A 19,427-nucleotide genomic window follows, 5' to 3' on the forward strand; every position below is an offset into this window, starting at 1 on the left:
CTGTGGGCAAAAAGGTGCAACTGCTTTGAAAGCTATGGGCAGTTGCATGAAGTGTATGATAAAAATGCAATGTCACGTTAAGCTATCGCGAAATGGTGCAACATGTTTGAGAATGGACTAACGTGGGGGAATGCTCTTGGTTTAATGGTGAGGAACCACTAAGAAACTAAGGAGTCCTTCACAAATGATATCACGCTTTTCAACTGAAATTGTGACCGTTTGTGACAAGGGGGGGGGGGCAGGAGGTAACAAAAGGTGGACCATTACACATTTTGTATGAAATAAAAACATTTTGTTATTTGTATGTAATATTGCGTGACATGTTACAAGGGGAGGTCTTGTGTGGGGGTGAAAAGAAGTGTGACAATCTGTGACAAAGAAGGCGAGAGGTCAACTATATTGAAGAATGACATCATTTGTGAACAGCCCCCGAGAAGCCCCGTTTGAAAAAATATATACCTGTATATGTACCAACATAGCGCCTTCTGTTTCAAAGCAATTTTTCCACTGTGTAATATTTTCCATTAAGACATTTACTACGAAACATTTTATCTATCTGGGGCCGGGGGAGGGGACCCTCATAAACGAATTTCGCGACTTCAGGGTGGGAGAATTGAGCAGCACCACGAAATGTGACGTGTTCGTATTAAATTTGCAAGCTATGACGCTAGAATATTGCTAATGAATGCGGTTTTATATGAAGCTATGGCCATTGATGCCATTTTCTCTTTACTAAAGTTGTTGTAAAATGATACAAAAGCGCATTGTTCAGAAAGAGATGTTTATGAGCAAATGCAGTGTCACTTCGTGACCTTTGTTACAACAAAGGGACATTCTTAATTGCAGTATACTCCACAGAAAAGAGATCAAGGTTCTCCGGAAACCTTTAAAAACAAAAAAAGAAGCATCAGTTAAATATTCAAGACAAAAAAGATTCTGAAAATTTTATGGTTTGTGAAGTTTAACTATGCGGCGACAAAAAAAAATAAATAAATAAATTTAAAAAAAAATGAAAAACAATAGCTGATAAAAGCAATTTAAAGTAACACATGGATTTCGAAATGGTAAAAAAATTTAGTTTTGAATGTCAAGTGTAAACTATGAAAACTCTTCTTCTGGCAACTGGGTTTTAATACTTAATTTTTCACTAGCATAAGGTAAGCAAACTTCCAAGTAAAAATTTTTTTGATTGTATAAAAAGTTAAAAGCAGGAAAACAAGTTTCCTAAACGGCAACAGGGGCATGCACAGAAATTTTGAGGCCCGTCATAAATGACTTACACGGGCTCCGTCCACATAGTTTACCATACGTCCCTACATATTTTTTACCCCTCAGCCCTCATTTTAAAAATCTCGGACCCGAGCCAACAGGTGTCCCTTCTCCGTCCCCCTCCCCCTGTGCGCGCCCCTGGACGGCAGCTTATATAGAACCTTTTTAATTTTGAGAGTTTATAAAAAATATTAATTAGTCGTTTATGGCTAATAGCAGTTAGAATTAGCAAGGAAAATAAATTCTGACGAAAAAAATTAGCAAGTAAAATTCTATCAAAAAAATAAATAAATAAAAAATCTCGGGACCAAAAATTTTGCGGAATAATATGGAAGTTTACAGAGCTTTAAAAAAATAATACAAGTTTTGAAACAATATTTTTTTTTCTTCGAACAGGAAAAAAATACATAATTTACAAATTACTCGTAAATTAGAAAAAAATTTAAGTAAATTAAGTACAAAAGACAGGCATCGCACCCATTCAGAAGGAATAAAACGTGGAAAGAATGAATCCTTCAATTCTTGAAGCAAGGATCCTAAGTCACGTGTGTATTTCAAAGTAAAGTATCGGAAAAAATCGGTTTTCCTTCACTCCGTTTTACGTAAAACGTGTCTGTCATTCGTCGAAGTTGAACAATGTGACTTGAGATCTTTGCCTCCGCATCTCCCAAGCCAATGATTGGATTTGCTCCCTCCAGTTACTAATTCTTGCTCCAAGATCGCATAACGGCAATGAAAGTGAGAAAAGCTGGAGCTGAGAGCTGGGTTACGATAGATTGGTCGCATGGCGAGTTTGGCGATAAAGAGTAGAGTTGCCGAAATATTTTACATTTGAAAAATACTAGTCGATTTTTTAATTTTTTTTTTTTTTAATTTGACGAAACATTTTAAATTGCAGAAAAAAAAACTGCTTCACTCGTTAAAAGGCAGGGATACGGTAGCGTGGTTACTTGGCGCGTTCAGTGATGAACTATACAGTTGGAGGATTATTTTCAGTTTTAAAGCTACTGTAAATGTGTGTACGCATTTTAGTTAAAGAAAAATTATCATTTCACATCAGAAGGGGGGAAGGCGTGGATTTTTTTTTTAATTCAACGAACTTCCTTTAAATTCTTAGCACGGTCATCGCCATGCGGGTACTACTAGTACATACATACAGATGAAGTTAATAAAAGCGTGTTATTTAAAAAAACACGAACATATTTCAGTTGAAGTTCAGCAAACCTATAAAAAATGTACGCTGTGTTATTCATTAACTTTTGAAACGAAAACACCATCTGCCCTTAAATGACGTCCTCCGGACGACATATTGCGGGCAACAAATTGCTTCATCGAATGGGGTTGTTTCCTTCGGTCAAAAGTAGTACTTTTTGTCACTGAAATTGATAGAAAAAGTTTAAAAAAAATAATAATAACATGGACCCAGAAAATACTATCATTTTCCCAACAGCTATTTTTTAATTAATTTTTTAAAATGTCCGATTTTTCAAACAAGATGTGGTCTTGATGACGCCACAAATGATGCTCTTTTGGTGCAACTTTCTACGGTATTTCCACGTTATGTTAATCAAGAAGCGAACTAAACTTTCGCTTTACGCTTTCTATCAACCCTATCGTTGCCAACACATGTGAGTAAAGATGTTAATTAAATATTTTGATCTGTGAATGGCAACAGTGAACGGCATTTCATCCTTTCTGATGTCAACGGCATAAGCGTAAACAATGAATGCGCGCCGATTTAAGTAATTTTTTTAAAATATTAAACTTAAACAAATTATTTAAAAAATGGTCAAATCCTATGTTTTTAAGCATGCTCTTTCAGAAAAAAGTACTTTTAAAATTTTGGAAACGACCCAATTTGGAAGCGTTCTAGAGTGGATTAGAGCCACTATATAAATGGCATTTAGGGGCCTTTGTATTTTTACATAGTATTTTTATAGTATTTTTATAAGTACATATAAAGGGTGTCCCAAAATTAACGCAAGATTTGAATTTGCCGCCATTTTTGCAATAAATGGTTGGCAACCCTGAAAAAAGAGCAATTTGACAGCTGAGAATTTAGGGTAATCAAAAATGGAGCGTTATACGATACAATAACGCGCTTTCATTATTGAACAATTGTTTCAAAAATAATGAAAGTTGAGGCTGGTCAAGCAGTTACTGTTATTGGCGCTCGGTATCGCAACACGGTAATGCACGGGTGGTTGTGTGCTTGTTGACATAGACCTCTGAATTCAAATAACCCTATAAGAAGAAATTTAAAAATGTTAAATCACACGATCTAGGGTGCCAATTCTGATCACCGAAATGAGAGAGTTCGCGACTAGGAAATGCCTTATGCAGTAATTGAAATGTTTCACTCTCTCTAGCTGTATGGTACAATAACACCCCATTTTTACTAACCCTAAACTCTCAACTGTCAAATTGTTCTTTTTTCATGGCTGCCAACAATTTATGGAAAAAATGGTGGCAAATTCAAATCTTGCGTTAATTTTGGGACACCCTTTAGTACTATAGTATTTGTTATAGTACCTTAGTATTTTTTATAGTACATATAGGGGCCTTAGGGCAGATAGCGACGATGATGAAATCGCTTTGTGACAATATTTTTTACATTAGCATATTTGACAGAAAACCTTTAAACTTTAACTAAGTAACTTTAGCTATTAGTCCACAAAATAGACTATATAATAGATAAATAGATACATTATCATCTGCAATGAAAAGTATCTGTAGCCAATTAGAAACAGTCAGAAAAATTGTTTCAGCCAATATTATACAATAGTACCTCCTTTAAGGGACACCTCTATTTAAGAGACACTTTTTCGGTATCAGTTCCTTTGAATAGGGACATCCATGTATTTCCCTCTCATTAAGGGACACTCTGTTTAAGGGACAGTCAAAGAGAAAAATTGCAAAAAGAAAAAAATCTATGTGTAAATGCATTAGAAATATTGAGTTTATTGGAATTTAAGGTTCTCGTTTTTTTCACAAATTGACTGGTAAAAGTTTGTCTAGACATCAACCTGCAAATAAACAAATAAGTATCCTAAAATCCTTTCCGAGATTTACATTTATGCTTTTCCCTCTCATCAGTTGCAAAACTTTTATGTACAAAATTTGATGCAACTTTAATATTTTTTTCTGCTTTGTATGGTTCTGAATTTTATGAAATAAAATGAGTATATATATATATATATATATATATATATATATATATATATATATATATATATATATATATATATATATATATATATATATATATATTCAAAAAAAAATCTGAAACGTTATTAATTTCGTTTATTATGAAATTATAGAGTTAACACAACATGCATGCATTCATTTACCTCCGAAGAAGGAACACCTGCATTTAAGGGACAAGTTGTCCGGTAGCCTAGGTGTCCTTTATTGAGAGGTTCTACAGGGCATTTGAAATGCCACTTAAATAAGGAGAATCTCGTTCTTATGAGTAAAAGTTACAAATAATAGTCTTTTATGGATATTTCAAAAGAAAGGAATAGCATTAAAGTCTTGCTTAAGAAAAAAGTTTAAATGAAATTGAAACTTAAAAAATCCGATTAGAGTGCAGAAATATCGAAGAATTGAACTTTGCAAACTTGAAAGTTTGAACTTTAAAAGGTAACTTATATTCATTTACTTCTCATTGCCGTAATTCTGTACCTTAGAGCCAGACTATAGAACCTTTTTCCGCATCGAGTCATCAAGGCGTACTTAATTCTATTTAAATTCTTTTATAATTCCTTACCAGCATAAAAGAGTTCATTCTTTGTATGCATCAGACGAAAGTTTTTTCGCTCTCCTGCAAAGATCAAAAAATGTGACTGCTAGTGCTGCAGGTTTTTTTTTTTTTTTTTTTTTTTTTTTTTTTCCCAGTACTGCAGGGTCAGAGAGAAAATGACCGACTCCGACTCCTGGATTTTGAAACGTCCGACTCCGGCTTTATTTATTTATTTTCAGTTTTTTCTTCTCATGGCTCATGGGAAGGGGCCCTTAAACAAATATTGAAATATTAATTCCTTTTTATGAAATTTTCGCGTTTTATTGTAAACCTGAGATGCATACAGCATTAGAAATTCAATTTCAAAATCACATTTTTCAACAGTAGTTATTTTAAAAGTGAGATTACTCAAAATTTTACTCCCATTTTTAAAAAAAAAATTAAAAAGGATTAATTTGCTCCCCTTTAATGTTTAACAAATAAGTGTTGATCAAACAACGTAGTCTCAATTTTTGAAAGCTGTAACTTGAGAGAAAAAAAACTTTTTGGCTAAATCAAAAAACCTTCCTTGAGAGGAGACGGTCCGCATCGGGTGCGCCGATCTGGTGGGTGATACCTCAAGTTAATTTCAGAGTTTATAAAAAATATAAATATTTTACTTCTGAAAAATTTTCCCAATAAATTTTAAATATTTCATCAAAAACTTTGAACGAAAATAGGGCACTATAGCACTATATTGCGAGGAGAGGTCAAGTAAATGTGAGCAAGTTTTATGCAAAATGTGGCGAAATACAGTTTTGTACGAATAGTTTTTAATATACCTATTGAACACACTTTGAAGTTTCCTCCCGAGCTACGGGCCTTGACTTGCTCGAGGGATACATTCCTTAATTACAATTTTATAACTGAGATCGAAGTAAAAAAAAATATAGAAAGATATATTTCGAATGTGATTCATTTAGAAAAACAAAACTATTTGCTGGTAGTTGCTATTAGTTAAAGAAAGTTAAAAAACAAACCGACTAGGGGACGGCGTAGGTAGCTATTACAGAAAGTTCGATAAGTAATCAAGCCAGCTCATTGCCAAGGGCTGTTATTTCCTTATTAGTAGGCTTTTATGCACATAATCGAAACAATTGGTAGTCAGTTTTTTTTTTTTTTTTTTCTGCAAGGAGAGTCTGAAAATTAAAGAAAAAAAGAATCCCGGAGTTGGAGTCGGCATATTTTCAAACGACTCCGACTCCTTTATCCCAAAATCAGTCCTACTCCGGCTATTCGACTTCTACTCCACAGCTCTGTGTTTTTTAACAATTTAATGAGTTATGGGACGTTGAAGTTGTTAATACTCAAAGTATGACTTAGTTTCATTTATTTTTTATTAATTTGATACTGTTAATTATATTTGTGTGGATTTTTTAAAATAGTTTTCAAAATACTAGCCAAATCCTGAGGTAAATGTTTTTTTTTTTTTTTTTTTTTCAATGATTTTTTTAACACAAAATTAAACCTCTGCAAAATCACAAAATGATCTGTTAAGTTTTTTCTTTTAATGTGAGTTTAGGCTATTGTCTTATTTTTTTCGTTTCATTTTATTAAAATATATTTTGTATTTGCCTATTAGTTACTTTTAATCTCCAGGAAACCAGGTATAAATCCTGATAATATATGAAAATCCCTCGATTTACCAAGAACCCGAAGAAAACACTCAAGTAGGAGAAAAAATGGGGTGCTTTAAAGTGCTTTATTTTCATTTCCATTTTGGAGTGAGAACCCTGAAGATCATTTCCTAAGCAATGACTTTGATCTTATGTTTTGTGTTCTATTGTTCTGTTTTTATCTTTATAGTTCCCTAATTTTTGCCTAGCTATTGGAAACTTAAAAAATATATATACTAAAAAATGAAATTTCATTTTTTTGGTATATATTTTTACTATTGCCTAGAATTCTAGCAGTACGACTACATTTACTCAATGGGGTTGTTTCCTTCAGTCAAAAGTACTATTTTAGTCACTAAAATAGATAAAATAAGCAAAAAAAAAAAAACAAATCATAATAACATGAAGCTGAAAAAATTATTATTTTTCAAACTAACTTTTTGTTTAAGTTTTTTAAATGTCCGATTTTGGAACTAAGACGTGGTCTTTGTGACGTCACAAATGATGTACTTTAGTGCGTTATATGTTTACCGCTGGGTCAACCGCGTTGCCAGAACACGATAATTTGCGCTGTGCGAATTGGCATCAGTGAATGGCATTTCACCACTTGTGATATCATGTGCAGAAACGTAAAAAACGAATTTCAATCTGCACACTGATTAAAATAATTGTTAAAAAATATTAAACTTTGTCAAGTATTTTTTAAAAAAAATGGTTAAATCCTATGTTTTTAAGCATGCTCTTTCAGAAAAAAAAAATACTTTCAAAATTTCAGAAACAACCCAAATACGATCCGCTGTTTATTTTATTTTACAAACTAGCTGCGTTGCCTGGTCTACCTTGAAAATAAAAATTGTGTCAAGTGACGTATATTCAACAATCAGGCTTAAATAAATATATAAATAAAACATCATGCAAAATTTCCCTCCCAAGCAATGACGACAGATATTAAAATACTTTTAAGAAATTAAATCGAGAAAAATGGATTTAAAAAGTGTAACCATGGAAACACAAAATCAAATAAGTTTAAGGAATTAAAATGCGAAAGAAAATGGTTAACAATTTGAATGGAAATGAGATTTTTTGAACTTGATTTAAAGAGGCTTGTAACTTTATTTCCTTTCGAGATAGAAGCTTAATTTTTCGACCGTAGTTCGAGATAGATCTGGAGTAAAAAATGTCGCTTTTTACAATGGGGGCGAAAAGAAAACTGTGGGAAAATTCTTTCACTTTTTATTGATTAATTTAATGAAGAAAGTAGCACCTAAATTTCAGCTAAGCCTTAAAAAATTCAAACTAAAAACGCAAATAACTCCCGCCGTATTTAAGTTAAAAACAAATGGCGTAGAACGCGGAAAATTCTATTATTTCCGACGATATGTAATATTAATATGTGCAAGTAATTTTTCGCCCCCGTACTCGGAAATTTACTTGACAATTGGGCCTAAATTGGAATAAAAAAAGATCTACTCGACGAATTTTTTTCGAACCGGTCTGCAAACCTTTCCGCGGCTGAAGAAAGATACTGTGAAAATTTCAGCGAAATTGGCCGGTAGATCTCGAGTTTTGCGCGTTTAAACAAACGGGCGCATTTTGGAGATTTCGTTTTATACTGTGTAGAAATGCCGAACATTAGCGCCAAAGACATTCACCAGCTGTCTCGTACTTTTTAAGAATGTCCTGAATTTGCGATAGCACAATACAACTATTTAAATGTTCAAAAAAAGGTCAAAGTTGTTTAGCTTTTAAAATCAAGCATTCTTTAAACTGCCGACTAAACTTCATCCTGCTGTGGGCAGGTAAACTGCAGTATGTGCAGAAACGAGTTTTCGAGATATTTGAAGAAACGCGTTTTGGATCCAATAAAACAATAGAAAAATTTTGGAATTTGAAATTTTTTTCGTGCTTTTTTTTTTTTTTTTTTTTCAAGCGTTCATCGAATAAGCAACATTGTGCAATGAATCTTAAGTAAATTAGAGAGTAAGATGACAAAAAAGGTAAAAGGATGAAAAATGAAAAATGTGCAGATACTGCGCTTTGCCTGCCGAAGGCAGCATACTTCGATGATGTGTTACCAAATATGCGTATTGTCCCTCCTTCCCTCTGTTAAAAAAAATTTTAGTTTTTTGGGTCACGGTTTTTTATTTTTTCAAATCTAAAAAAAAAAAATGTCAGCTTCGATTAGTGTTTCTACAACTTATGTAAGTATTAAAATTAATCACAATGATCAAATGTTACTCCTTATAAATGGGGCAATTATTGATCAATGGGGTATTTGCTGATTAAGCACATTTCTTGTTATGAATATGGTCGGCTCAAGACTGATAATTCCCCGTGACAACAAAATCAAAAATTCTTTCATTACTTGTATTTAGTGATTCTGCATGACTATGTAACGCGGATATCTGCGGGAATGGATGCCATAAATCCGTATAGATTTTCAGTTATAAAATATGATTTTTAAATTATAGTGTAAAAATGAGTAATCAAAATCGATTTAAAAAAATCATATTATTTTCCTTTGTGTGAAAATGAAAAACAAAATATTATGAAAGTGAAAGTAGCTTCTCGGTCTACCGCAAATGATTTGCCTTTTTACTTTCTCTTACATGGTTGTAGTCGCGAAAAAATTTTCCCTCAAATTTCTGCCTAAAGTTCCGTTTTACGCATTCCCGAAAGAATGTTGAGTGGTTTTTTTTTTTTTTTTTTCGGCTTGACCACACGTGTATTTTTTTATTTATTATTTTTTTAATATAGATTTTTAGCTAATAAACTACATTGACATTTTAAGAACAGACCATAACCAATAAAATATTGCCATCATGATTAAGCGCCAAAATTTTAGTAAAATCTTGAGTTTTTAAAGACGGTTTGCTTATAAAATTAAATATAAATAAATATTTTATGGATAAAATAAAATTACTCTAGATGTAAAAATGCTTCGCAAAAAAAAAAAAAAAAAAAAAAAAAAAAATCGCAGCCCAGTCATTAATTTTTTTTTTCGTTAACTTATAAAACATTAATCGTTCGTTTTGTTCATTGTTCATGGAATATACGTTTTAGAAAACCGAGGGGGGGGGTGGCAATTTAGCTACCTTACCATCCATGATCTTATTAAAATGTTAATGTTGTTACAAAATGAGAATTCAATAATAATTTTGTAAATTTGAGTAAGAAAAACTTTGATGACCTTTTTTCTCTGGGGTTCCTTCAAGAAAACCATTCGCTCTGAGAATTCCTCTAAGTGTAAAAGGTTGAATATCTCTGGAGTCTGGGATAAAGCGGTTATAGTTAGGTTTTAGTTTGTCTCTACAAGCGCGACCCGAACTTAAATTTTTGGGAGGGCGGAAATTCTTAAATTGTCGAATAGGATCCAAAATTTTGCCGAATGGAACTACAAATGTCGCCTTCTGACGATAATTTTGCCGAATCTACAGTTAAAATTTGCCGAATAAGGACTTTTTGGGAGGTAACAGTGACCTCCCATGGGGCGCCCCTGTCTCTCTAATTACTTCGAACATTTAAAATGCCGTTTTTTTTCGCATTTCGAAAAAAAAGGCAAATGAGTAACAATGTCAAAAAATTAATTTTTCATTTCAGAATTGCAAATTTCTCAGTAGTACATTCAAATTTAATGAATAGCCATACCTTTTCAAGTTAAATAATCCTTTAGAAAAACAAACATAAACAACACTCCGAGAGGTATCAAACGTGTTCGATAAGAGGTAGAAAAGAAAACAAGGGAAAAAACTGTCCCTTTAAACGGTTTAGGGTCAAGTTCGAGAAAAATACTCCGCAAACGGCTACAGTAAAGCAGAACACAACACTCACGATTCACTTGAACTTGCGTGGGCTCAAAACTTACGCACGTGAATCCCGACTTCTTGCTGCAAGTAGAAATTGACGACACAAACCAGGGGACATTCCCGAGTGACAATAATTTCTGAATTGAATCTTTCAAACTCACCTTATCGGACGAGGAGAAGGTATCCTTCCAAGATTTTTCACATAAAGGGAGGAAAAATTCTACGATTTCTGGAGTTTTGTTTTTTACTCTTCGGCTGTTAGGCCTGTGACCCCAGCAATTCGTCGGCGAAGAAGCGGCGTTCCCCTAAACCTGTATTCTCGTCCAACAACTTGCTAATCTACTGCTTTCTGCAACAACGAGTTGGATTGCTCGGCTAGACTTCATTTAGAAAGCATCGCTGGAATAGGGGGAAAGGGAAAGGCCTACCTGTGGAGCCGCAAAGTCGCCAGGTTTTCCGCCACGGAGAAAAGAATTGGGAGGAATCGGTCGCCAACATAAGATATTCCACCACAGAGAAACCTCAGAAATCCGAACCCTGGAGATCCGAATTTCCTTATATTCCCGAACAACTTGTTCGGAAGGGAAGGTTTTAAATTAGATTTGAAAAAACGAAAATTCCACAACTACTATTCGAAAGCTAAGCTAGTCTTTTAATAACAGCTAATTTTAGCATGCGTTATGCAATGTACGTAACAACCACATAATGGTAGAACCGTTACACATAAAGGGTACACATCACATCATTACGCATACTGAACATTAGTATTAGTACACTCGCTCTTCGTACTTATTTATATTCTAATATACACATACTTTCAACGATATTCCTGCTAATTAATGCAGATAAAACACTCATGTTTTAATAGAGGTAAAATTGCATTGTTACTAACTCAAAGCAAAGAATTTCAGATCACTATTGAACAAATAACAAAGAGTTTAAGTAGGCCATCCGGTAAAACCGAACTTCCCGATATTCGAATTGAGGTTCACTGTAGAGCTGACAGTGATGATCCCATCAATTTTTTTAGGGTATACTCCCAGTAATCCACTACGCACAGTATGTTTATGCAATCATATGCACAATATGAAAATTTTTGAAACTTGATTGTATACGCTATATGTCTAAAAATTGTTTGAGAGTATACGGCGAATATGGAGTATACCCTATGGGAACACCCCGGGAGGCATTTAAGCATACGGTACTGGAGTTTGGACATGTGAATAACACGCGCTCTTCATTGGTCGAATCGTCTGTCAATCAATTGCCTTTCGCGCCGCCGCCGCTGAAACGCGCGCCATGTTGTTCTGAGATGGGAGATATGGATTCGCTCTCGTTCTCCATGAAAATGAAAAGCGAACAACTACCTGCTAAGTTTCACAATATTATTGTAGAAAATGATGAAAATATCTTAAATAGGAAGTAACGTCACGTCCACGGTGGACATAGATACTTGGGTCCAAGAATTTGGAAGGAAAACAAATACTAAGTGAACAGTGGCGGCGCGAGAGCAAAAGTAGACGTCGGCGATGCAGTTTTGCGAGGCCCTTTTAATCATAAAATATTGTCAGACAAATAATTGAATTCATAGAATTAATTTTTGTACTAATTATAGGCACTTAGGGTTCCCAATTCACTTAATTGCTGGGACAAAAACATTTCGTGATTAGTAGCGCAGTCAAAAAGAAGTTTTTTTCGTGTTGGTGGAGGAGGCGGCACATTGACAGGGGAAAAAATTACCCGATAGAAAGGGGGGTCCGGGGGTTTTTCCCCGGAAAGATTTCGAAATTTGTAGTTTAAAAACGCTATTTTAGGCTTTCTTTGCTGATGTTACGGGAAAAACGGTACAGGGGGTCTCGGTGGAAATTTCTAGAAATTGAAGCCTTAAAAATGCAATTATAGGCCATATTTATTGACTTTAGGGTTAGAGACTGTCCCAGATCGATTCTTTAAAAAAAAAAGAAAAGAAAGAAAGAAAAAGGTCAAAATCAATCTCCTGCAAATTCTCGAAATTGAAGTTTCAAAAACGGAATTTTAGACAAACTTTGAAGATTTTACGGGAAGGAAGGGAGATCCCTCGAAAAATTTTGAAAATTATGGGCCTAAAAACTTAGCAATATTTTATATTCAGGAGTCATTCCACTTGAACTTTTTGTTAATGAAGTTTAAAAAGCCTAATTGCCTATGATATAAAAGAAAGGAGGTATGGGGACCCTTGCCCGAATATTTTCTGAAATTCAAGCCTTAAAAATGCGATTGTAGGGCCATATTTTCATAGACTAATAATAAGTAGACCGAGCTTTCTCATTCTTGCTGATGAAGAAAATTGGTTCATAGATGTATCATGTGACTAGTGGAAGGGCTTGGCGAAGACTTTGGCAGCATGGTTGCTAGATGGCAGCATTATCCATAGTTTAGCACTCGACATGTATTTTAAGACAATGTGTTTTCATTAAAAAAAACTTCCAGGTGCAGAGATTGAACTTTTTTTCTTTTAGTTATGCATTATTTTGACATTAGTAATAGTTTTTGATCAGTTTTCGGTAACTTTTATTTCATTTGGAGCTGTCAGCGTTGGCGTGAACGAAATGGCTTAAACGTTTTGCGTTAACGCAAAAATGTTAAATCGGTATCTTGAATTGAAACTGTTGGTAAAAATCTTACCGTTTGCTGATTCTTCTTGGTCGCTTGCATCTTTTATTGCTTAGAGAGTTATTGAAATTGACTAAAGAAAATGCACAATACTATCTAAACGAAAAACTCACTATATTAACAAAATATTTACAACTTAGAATAACAAATTTACAAATCGGACTCCATAAAAGATCATTCTTCCGTGTTCCATAAATTCTATTTATTTTATTTCGCGCTGGCATTGATCGTCTGCTACGATTAACGCCCGCTGTTGCTAGGATATCCACCAGTCACATGGTTTGGTTTATGAGCAGCAAAAGGGTTGCCATAGCTCGGTCTACTCTTATTATTAGTCTATGCATATTTTGTAATATTACGCTCGGTAATTTTTGAAATTCAAGCTAAAAAACGCAATTTTAAGCGATTTTCGACGTTGTAGAGTATTTGGGGGCTTTAAGCTGGAAATATCGCGAAGTTTAAGATCTGGAAACAAAATTTCAGTTGCTCCATAATGCTTTCGGTGTGTGTGTGGAGGGGAAGGGGAGATCGGAGGAGCAGCATTTTGGATATTTTCTTACTTTTAGATGAACTTAGGAAACAAGAGAAAAAAGAAAAGAACTAAAAAGAAGAGAAAAAAAGAAAGGGGGGTGATAGAGTTAGCTGATCAATAAGCTGTTGCCATTGAATACTTTTAATTCAGGCCCCGACAGAATTGGGCCAAACATTTGCTAAGGCTGGCTCTGTGCAGTCTCTCCTGCACGTACTATTTTGATTACTTTTGCGTCTGTTGTTTTTAATAAGAGCTTCAATCAAAAACATGGAAATATCTTAAAACTTCTGAGAATTTACTTCTGAGAATTTTGCGAGGCCCTATCTGCGCGAGGCCGTCAGCAGTTGCCGACGTCGCCGACGCCTAGCGCCGCCACTGTAAGTGAAACACGAGAAATTCATGCCCATCATGTCAAAAGTTCGTTTGCTGGTAAGTTTATTTTTTTCCTTCGTCCTTTTTTTAAAATACTTAATTAAACTTTGAATACCTTGATTTTTTTCAACGATTTTTTTAAACATGTTATGAACGTGTAAATTAAATTGTGCAGCTATGTTTTCTATAGATTTGTAGTGTTAATAAATGATTAAAAAACAATTATTTATGGCTAATTTATATATATATTTATATTTCAAAGTAAATTTTGATTAATTGAACTGTTGAACTACAGAGTGATGTACTCCAGGATTTATTAGTACAAAACTTGCCATTGATGTTAAAATATTTTAAATTATTGTTGAATCAATCAATTGCAAAATGTTTTAACTGACAAAGGGAAATACAGCTAAACATCAAAATTATGTATAAAATTTCTTATAAAATGCAATTAAAACAGAAAAAGCAGTTATTTTTTATATTTAAGCAATTATGGTTATTTTTTTGCTTATGATTGACTGAAAAAAAAATGTTCCTATGGAAATAATTACTATGATAACAGTAACTTGATGTTTTAAAGCCTTTGGTTGTAAGTTATCTGTGGTTGCGTACCTTTTTTTTTTTTTTTTCAAAGCTTAACTAAACCAGAATTTACTTTAAAAAACGGGTTCATTTGTGTCAAATCACACGATTTCAGAAAACACATACCCAAGGGCGGCTACTAACTACCTTTTTTTTGGGGGGGGGAGTGAAGGATGTTGCTGAGAAATTTTTAGAGTTTTGAATACAAAAGTTTTTTTAAACTGCTTAGGTGTCAATAAAAAGCACCAAATCAGCTAGCAATGAGGCACCTAATAACTTTACGAATGAATTTTATAAAGTTTTATATGTTTTTTAGATTCTTGTACATTTTGCTCATTTCTATAAAGTACTGTTTGAAGTTGCTTCCTTACGTAATGATTACATGCATTTTATGAAATGCATGCTAATGATGAAGAGCCGTTTTAAGATGAAGTTTCTGATTAGTTAATTGATTCAAAGTACTATGTTCACATTGTTTTTGATGTCAGTGAAAAGACAGTCACAAAACCATACTTGGTAGTACTTGAAATAGTTGAACAAAACAAAACCTTTAAGCTTTTTCTAGCTTTAAATCAGCGTTAAAGTATGTGACAGCGTGGAACAGAAATTAAATATACTATAAAGATATGTCTAGCAAACTATTCCACATAACTTTTCTGAGCTATTTTGCAGGTCTTTAAATCATCGTCTTTTTAATGTCTCTTTTAAGTTTGCTTCTAGTTATTGCATCACTCGAGTTTCAGTTGGTATAACGATTAATAGTAACTTTGGAAAAAATTTATTATAAGATTATTTTCTAGCAAACTTCACCTTAGTAATGATCGAACAATAAGATAAAAGTGAATATTCTTAATATTCCAATCCATGCGTAAAACAAAATGCCACTTATGCATAAAATTCATTAAAGAAAAAGGTAATAAAGAAGCATACTCGAATCGCAAGCAACAGAAATCCCCAATGTAAACAACAAAATAGTAGCCGCTCAAGCATAACCTTCTTTTTTGAAATCAGAGCAAAATTGCGGCCACTATGCTTTCAAGAAACATAAAAAGATAGCAAAACAATTTATATCTCAACAAAACAATTTATTTCTCAAATATACAGCTCAATAAATAGCTTATAACACGATGTTTACATTCGAACATAACGTTCTCAGTTCACTTCCAGCGAAAGGCGATTGATTGACAAACGATTCGACCAATGAAGAGCGAGTGTTATTCACATGTCCAAATTCGAGTACCGTATGCTTAAATGCCCCCGGGAGCCAAATCCCGTTTAAACCAAGTCCAAGAGACCAATGAAATCATTTCGCCATAATTTTTCTTATATTTCTAATGTTGACTATTCCTATATAATGAGATAAATATGTATGAAAATATGCAAAAAAATATGTCCTAAAAATTTAAAACTATGCACTTATATTTGCATTTACACTTTACGTGTGCACTTTTACGGCTTTTTATTATTTTAAAGGGATAATTAGAACTATTGTAACGAATAGCATTGTAGATTTGCTATTCAAAAATTTCAGTCGCTTGGATCCAATAGACGCGCCCTAAATAAATATTCTTATTCAAGGTCTCCCATCGCTCCCTCTCACTCGGAAAATCTTTTCTTTTTCTATTGGCTATCCGGAAGAGGCAGTATTCATTTTCACAAAATGGCTTTCCATAGATCGCCCGATTTTTCGCTTTTAGTAACAAAAAAAAAATTTTAATGTGCTCAATCTTAAAATTTTAAAGAGAAGTGAAAAACGCAGTAGTATGTATTTGTTTTAAAATTTATGCACTTATGCATTTGCTTATAATCTGGGCTCTAATCATAACGTACAGGGGAATATTTTGCCCAAGAAGAGAGCACTCACAGGGTCCTGTGTGTGTTCAGGAATAATGTCACACTTTTTTCATCATATTTTACCTCCAGCTTCCCCTTGTTCCGTCGCTCCCCTTTTGTCACAGTGTGTCACACATCATTTTTCCGCCTTACCTCCCTTCGTCACATTAAACAGTCACTATAAATCCTAATTCGAATGCAATTCCAAAAAAGTCCCTTTAGAGTGAGGATATCATTCCCTTACAATCTTGATCAAAAGAAAGTCAATAGTTCCTAAATAACACCAACATTCCCGTTTAAACTATCGTTTAAAATCCCATTGAAATCAGAAAACGTACAGGTTTCTGAAAATTCCCATCTAAATGAGAAGAATACAATGTATTTTTTTTACTTCTTTTTTTTTAATCCTCATTAAATGCTAATACTATTTTAAATTTTTAGCTAATGATATCAAGTATAGTCTAAAAATGTACTTTTAAGCTTTTGATGCTAAAAAATTTCCTAGAGAGAGCACCCACTCGACCCTCCTCTTAATGTCAAAGATAGCATAAAGTGCATTTTTAAGATTTCAATTTCGATAAATTTCTAGGCTATTGTCATAGAACTTTCGACTTTCTTTCTAACGCTACTATTTTTAAAAGGTTCGTCTTTAAGATTTCAATTCGGAAATTTTTCCCCAATACCCGAACCTCAACTAATGTTTCTATAGATAGAATTACGTTTTGAAAGCTTCGGTTTCAAAAAATTTCCGCGAAGAGCCCCTGACTTCCCAATTTCATCATAGATCAAAGACCTGGAGCTGGAGCAGGAGCCCAGTAAAAGCCTGCCAGGGCAGGAGCGGAGGCATTTAGCACAATCATCAAATAAAAATTCTCTGTGTAGAATATATTACCGCTAATAGCGTTTATAACTTACATCCACCATGAAAATAACAATTTCCGTCTGTTGAGATCAGAAGACACTTATTTAAAAGCAAATCTTTTATTGAAGATATTATAACATACATGAATTTCATATCTACGATCTTTGTTGCTAACCAAATTAACGGCATAACCTTCTAAAGCAAAAAAAAATCTTGTTTCCTTAACTTATAAGGACAGAACATTTGCATAATTCAGTTCACGGTTTGCAGTGATACTTTTCACTTTAAAAATATATAAGAAAATTTGCAAATGTGCTTTCAAAGTGTACGTACGAAAAATAATCAAATTAAAAAAATTCTAACAATCGGCCCCATCGGGCGTACATTCATTCTTTCTTAGCTCAAAAATAATGTTTACAATATACTGAAGTTTTTCCTTTGATAAAGGTTTTGTTAAGAAATCTGCTAAATTATTTTTACTACTGATATAACTTAAGGGGTCTAAGGACCTTTAAACTTCAAAATTTTCAATTTTCTGGAAAAAATATATGTTATGCACAGTTTAATTCTGAACAATTTGATACCTTATTTATTACTTTACGCCAAAAACTTTTCCAGTTATTGTAAAAATGCCTAAACTTTCCCCATAGAGATTTAGGTTAACAGTATCTGTTTAAGCCTCTTTTTCTCAGGTGCCGGTTTCTTCGGTTGTCTCGTTTTGCGCGCATGATATCTCAGAAAGTTTCTTATATATGTCCGTAAAACTTTTAATGTATGTTTATCTGGTTTATATTTATGACCTGAACCTAAATTTATTTTTTTTTTAAATTATTTATTTATTTTTTTGAAATTTGGCAAGTTAATATCGAAAATTTCCAAAATTTTGGGTAAAAAAATATTTATTTTTAAATATTTACTTTAATTTTTTAGTTGAAGTTTAGGTTCAGATCGTTAAGATGTATCAGACAAACTTGCATGAAAAGTTTTACGGAAATATATAAGAAACTTTCTAAAATATCATGCGCGCAAAACGAGAAAACCGAAGAAACCGGCACCTGAGAAAAAGAGGCTTAAACAGCTGCTGTTAACATAAATCTCTACGGGGAAAGTTTACGCATTTTTACAATAACTCGAAAAGTTTTTTGCGTATGGTAATAAATAAGGTATCAAATTGTTCAGAATAAAATTATGCATAACATATATTTTTTCCAGAAAATCGAAAATTCTGAAGATTAAAGGTCCTTAGACCCCTTAAATAAGTTTTCTTTGATCAGATCTCTTATGAATTGATATTTTATATCTATATGCTTAGTTTTAACATTTTCTGGTGAATTTTTAGAAAAATATATAGCAGATTGATTATCACAAAATTGTACAGGAATATTTAAGTTTTTAACGACATTAATTTCTTTTAATACTCTCGAAAACCATACAAGTTCTTTAACACTTTCTGTTAGAGATACAAATTCAGATTCCATTGAACTAAGAGCGATTGATTTCTCTTTATTCGATTTCCAGTTAAATGGAATACCGGCAAAATAAATATGCCCACTTGTAGAATACCTATTCGTTAACTTATAACCCCAGTTTGCATCAGAATACGCAATTAAACTAGAATTGTTAACATTTGACAAATTAATTTTTAAACTTTTAGTATTAAACACATAATTCATGATATCTACAGTAACAGTCCAATGTTTAAATAAATAACCATTGCAAATTGAGACATGACATTCATTGCAAAAGAAATATCTGGTCTGCTTCTCGCAGCTAGAAATGATAAACACCCAATCAAATTTCTATACGGGTATTTTTTCATTACATCATTTTCCACAATTTCTTTCTCGTTAACCCTTTGAGGTAATTCAACACTGTTTTTGAAAGGTAAATTAACATGATTTCTTGGCAAATCTTTAAATTTTTCCATTAGTTTATTTATATAAGTTTCTTGATGCAAATAAATTTTATTGCCAATCTTTTCAAAATTTACACCCAGTAAAAATTTAATTTCCCCCAAATTTACGACGTCAAACTTACTTTTTAGTAATGCTATAATTTCATCAATTTTACTTTTACTTTTTCCAAATAATATTAAATCGTCTACGTAAACCAACAAAACTAT

The sequence above is a fragment of the Uloborus diversus genome, chromosome 5 (assembly GCF_026930045.1).
Source record: "Uloborus diversus isolate 005 chromosome 5, Udiv.v.3.1, whole genome shotgun sequence".
NCBI lineage: Eukaryota > Metazoa > Arthropoda > Arachnida > Araneae > Uloboridae > Uloborus > Uloborus diversus.